This window comes from Mirounga angustirostris, unplaced genomic scaffold (genome assembly GCF_029215605.1).
Source record: "Mirounga angustirostris isolate CCGP_5_RB_7025 unplaced genomic scaffold, mMirAng1.0.hap1 SCAF_3, whole genome shotgun sequence".
NCBI classification, from domain to species: Eukaryota; Metazoa; Chordata; class Mammalia; order Carnivora; family Phocidae; genus Mirounga; species Mirounga angustirostris.
The window spans coordinates 175,088,974-175,094,101 of NW_026991711.1; the positions used below are offsets into that span (position 1 = coordinate 175,088,974).

At 45.5% G+C, this 5,128-nt stretch overlaps 1 pseudogene; it reads right to left on the minus strand.

Moving 5' to 3' along the window:
- Positions 1 to 4,114: 4,114 nt before the first annotated feature.
- LOC123838495 (small ribosomal subunit protein eS26-like) lies at positions 4,115 to 4,519 on the minus strand (annotated as a pseudogene).
- Between the last annotated feature and the right edge of the window lie 609 nt (positions 4,520 to 5,128).

Below are 5,128 nucleotides of genomic sequence, written 5' to 3' on the forward strand. Positions count from 1 at the left end.
CCCCATCCCCTATTTTCCCCATCCCCCCCTCCCCGCCCCGGTAACCAGCAGTTTGTTCTCTATAGTTAAGTCTATTTCTGGGTTTACCTCCCTCTTTCTTTTTTCCCTTTGTTCATTTGTGTTGTTTCTTAAATTCCACATATGAGTGAGATCACATGGTATTTGTCTTTCTCTGACTGAATTATTTTGCTTAGCATTATATTCTCTAGCTCCGTCCATGTTGTTGCAAATGGCCAAGATTTCATTCTTTTTTATGGCTGAATAATATTCCATATCTACCACCTGTTCTTTATCCATTCATCTATCGATGGACACTTGGGTGCTTCTATACCTTGGCTATTATAAATAATGCTGCAGTGAACATCGGGTGCATGTATCCCTTTGAATTAGTGTTCTTGTTTTCTTTGGGTAAAGACCCAGGAGTGCAATTACTGGATCATAGGGTAGTTTTATTTTTAACTTTTTGCGGAACCTCCATACTCTTTTCCACAGTGGCTGCACCAGTTTGCATTCCCACCAACAATGCACAAGGATTCCTTTCTCTCCACATCCTCACCAACACTTGTTCCTTGTGTTTTTGATTTTAGTCATTCTGATGGGTGTGAGATGCTATCTCATGGTGGTTTTGGTTTGCATTTTCCTGATGTTTGAGTGCTGTTGAGCACTTTCTCATGTGTCTGTTGGCCATTCGGATGTCTTCTTTGGAGAAATGTCTGTTCATGTCTTCTGCCCATTTTTAAATTGGATTATTTGTTTTTTGGGGTGTTGAGCTATGTCAATTATTTATATATTTTGGATACTAACCCTTTCTCAGATAAGTCATTAAGCAAAAGGCCTTTTCGTCGACAAGCCAGGCCAGTAATCTTCGGTGCTGCTCTATTACTCTTGCTTTCTCCCTATTGCCACCATCCCTGTTTGGGTCCTAAATCCATGCCTCTTGCTCAGATAGCTCTCCGAGCCCCCAGGATCAGGACTGTCACTCTGTTTTGTGAGGGAGCGATGGTTTCCAGAAGATGCACCCTTCCTTCTGTCTCCCTTTATCCTTTCTCTCCCTGTCCATCCTCCTCCCCAGGCCCTCAAAGGATCCTGTCAGCTCCCTATTGCTGCTATAACCAACGACTGAAAATTTAGTGGATTCAAGCCACACAGATTTATTGTCTTCTAGTTCTCATGGTCAGAAGTCAGAAATGAACCTTAAGGGGGTTAAAATTAGGGTGACAAGAGGGATGGTTCCTTGTGGAAGCTCCAGAGGAGAATCCATTCCTTGCTTTTTCCAGTTTCAAGCTGCCAGCATACTTTGGCCTCTTGGCCTTTGGCTGCCTGACTCCGGTTTCTGCTTCTGTCATCACTTCCCCCTCTCACTTCTGTATCACCACTGCCTGACTCTCCGCAGGACCCATGTGATGGCATCATTGCCTCCACTCAGCTAATAATCCAGGACCATCTCCCCATCCCAAGATCACTGGCTTACATCTGTAAAATCCCTTTTGCCATCTATGGTAACATATTCATAGATTCTGGGAATTAGGACAGGGACACCCTGAAAAGGCATTATTCAGTCTACCACAGGGATGGCTTGTGCTTCTAGAACAGCTCTCTACCTACCTGCCTGTGCATTATACCAGTAAATAAAGCTAATATCTACCAAATGTGGACTCTGGGCTTGGGGCCAGACCAAGCGCCTGTGCACTCCACCTTGCTGACTCCTCATGACCCTCTATGATGCTATGACTCTTAATTTTATTATCATTTTGCAGAGAAGAAACTCAAGCCTGAGATTTAAGCGACTTGCTTGAAGTCACACAGGGAGTAAGTCAAGGACCTGAAATTTGAACCCAGGTCTGTTTGATTCCAAGATCATTCGCTTTGACATTTCGCTCTCCCTGCTATCGTAGCCAACCCTGAAGAAGGCCCCAATGATCCTTGATCACTCCCTATGTAGGCCCCGTCCCATACTGTACCAGAATTAGCCAGTGTGACCAACAGAATACCATGAAAGTGAGTGTGTGTGTCTTCTGAGGCTAGTGCATCAAAGATGTAGCCTTTGCCTTGCTCTGTCTTGGACACTTGCTCTGGGGAGCTAGTCACCACATCATGACCTCTTTCAAGCAGCCCTGTAAAGAGGTTCATTGGTTGAGTAACAGAGGCCTCCTGCCAAAAACCAGCACCAACTTGTCAGTCATATGAGTGCCATCTTGGAAGTGGATGGCCCAGTTCCAGTCAGGCCCTCAGATGATTGCAGGCTGGGCCGATGTCTTGACTATAGCTTCATGAGAGACCCAGAGTCTACACCACCCAGGTAGCACACTCTCAAATTTCTAACCCACAGAAACTGTGAGATGATAAACATTTCTTATTAGTTTTAACCACTACTTTTTGAAGTAATTTGTTACACAGCTATATATGATGAATACAAGGCCCAAGTTCTAGCAGTCTGGGCAGGTTTTGCTCTGAGATCTAGCTATGTCAGAAGAGGTGCTGGTCAGGCCTTGCCCCTCTGAAGCCCATGTTCCATTCCAGCAGGTTAGCCACTCAGCCCTGGAGAGGAGAACCCAACAGTTCCAGAATATTCCCCCTTTCTGAGCCACTTTCCACAAAGAACAGAAATACCTTTCATCTATTGCCCTGCTGTCCTAAAACCATCAATGGCTCCTTAATGCCTATAAATGGCTCTCCCAAGCCCAGACTCCTTAGTCTGGCATTCACCCTCCCTCTCCCCTTCATGGCCCTTATGGTCTAGTTTCCCATTGCTGCCAGGCTGACCCTTCAAGCCTGGTGGGGCCGAGGTGTTCACCACTATTGCAGTCTCTTCTCGGTCAGCTTGCATGTACTTCTCGCCCCTTGTCACCTGCAGATGAATGAACAAATACAGATGGGGAATCTGCTAAGTACCAGGGGCTAATGATGGATGCTTCTACATTCAGTGTCTCAATCTGCACAACAAGCCATTTTTTATGGAGAAGGAAATGACCTGCCAAAAGTCCCAAAGGAAGTAAGTGACAGAATCAGGCCCACTCAGCCTTGTGGCTGGAAGTTCAGTGTTTTTCCACTGAACCATCTTGCATCAGACTCATAGTTCTATGGAATTTTACAGTTTATAAAGCCCCTGCTTATTGTATTTTTTTTTCTATTGAGCTTCACAACAATCCAGTGTGTTAGATGGAGCAAGAATTGGTCACCCCGTTTCACAGGTGATAAACCTGACATGAGGAAGAGGATTTGTCCTCATGGGGACAAGTGTCAGAGCTGTGATTCCAACTTAATATCTGTCTCCAGACCCACTGCTCTTTCTTCTGCCTTCCTTTCATACCTCTGCCTAAATCTACCACAGATTTTTGTATATAATTGATGTCCAGTGCTTATTTGCTGGCTGCTGATTGATTAAAATTTTAATGTAGTCTTTAGTAAGTGGTGCCAAAGGGGGATCTGGTGTCTATGGAATTACCTATGATAACTGAGACTAACTTTGGAGAAGAACTTAAACGGGTATAGCAGAGATGTATAAAAGGCCGATAGTCAAGAAAAGTGGACCAAGGGACGCTATGGAATTAACTATGATGGGAATCTCTAAAAGACCCACCCTTGCCTGGGTCCAAGAAAGTACAATTAATTCTTAGGGGCAGGAGGATGGACAAAATGAGCCATGGAGGGTCTGGGTAGCCCAGTATCCATGCCTCCATGAAATGGTTATCATTGGTATCCAAGTTGCTGAAGCAGAGCAAAGAGGAGGAAGAAAAGCTTGTGTCTCTTTTTTTGTTGGATACTTCTTGTCCCTAGTACTCAGGGCTTCAGTTAATGAAGAAGCTGTTCTACAAAGAGGTCCTTTGAAGACAAAGTCATACAGGATGAGGTTCCATGGGCTATGAGGCCTCCCAGGTCATCCTGTCCATGCACCTGTCCTTAGATATACCAAAATACTCTAGTAGGTGCTCAATAAATATTTGCTAAATGACTGAAAGGATAGCTGTGACTTTCTCCTGTCTCTGTAGGGCTCTGATTCCATTACACTGTCTTGGATACCCATTCCAGTTCCACTTGACCTTGTTGGAAACCAAACCCAACCAAATTCCAATCCAACCAAACCTAGTAGACTCTTGTCCTGCCCTCTGTGGAACTAGTTCATGACTGGCTCCCCGAGCCTTATGATCGTCTCAACCCCATGGGTTCTTTTTTCTTTTCTTTTCTTTTTTTTTCCAGAGAACAGCTTTTCTTCAGCACCTGTGGGTTTAATTTGGGGTGGAGGTGTTCCACCCTTCTGTGCCTCACAAAAGTAGCTTGCTGTGAATGGCATGGCTTACACAGAAATGGAGTTTCACATACAACTCGGGAAGCACACAGGTATCGAAGACACTAACCTCAGAAATGTCCCTGATGGTGGTGGCCTCTACTATATTCTGAATAATGGACTTCTTCATGGCCTTGTCTTTGGGCATGCGATAGGCACAGCAGGTGTAGCGAATAGGCTGCCCATGGCTCGTCTCTTTGTGGCACAACTGTTACTCCTTTTTTTCGTGGTCATCTTGGAAGGGAAGACCTGAGAGAACTTGATCTGGGTTTTTGAAACACCTTTTCATTCAAGTTCAGAACTTACTTGGAGTAAGAGATGCGAAGAGACTCAAGTGTGTGTGTGTTTATGAACAGTGAGGGTGCAAGGACCAGTCCTCAGATCACAGAACGGAGTGGCACCAAAGCCTCCTTCTGGGAGCCAGGAGACAAGGGCTGAATTCAGGATCTGCGACACTCCAGCTGGTGAGTGTGACCTCCAACAGCATCTTCCTGCTCTGGGCCCTGGGTTCCTCCCTGTGAATGAGAGGGTTGGAGTTCTGCATTCTGTTATCCACTTAACCACTGTTCTTAACCACAGGAAGCCCGATGTGGGACTCGATCCCAGGACCCTGGGATCATGACCTGAGCCGAAGGCAGACGCTTAACCATCTGAGCCACCCAGGCGCCCAACTTAACCACTGTTCTTGACATCTATGATGTGCCAGGTACTTCAGTGATACAGCAGTGAACAAAATACAGTCTCTGTAATCACGGAGTGTGTGCAGGGAGAGGGGCTGACAAAAACCAAGTAAAGCAGCAAGCAAGTAGGTAGCAGATGTAATACAGGTGAAGTGAGTGTTAT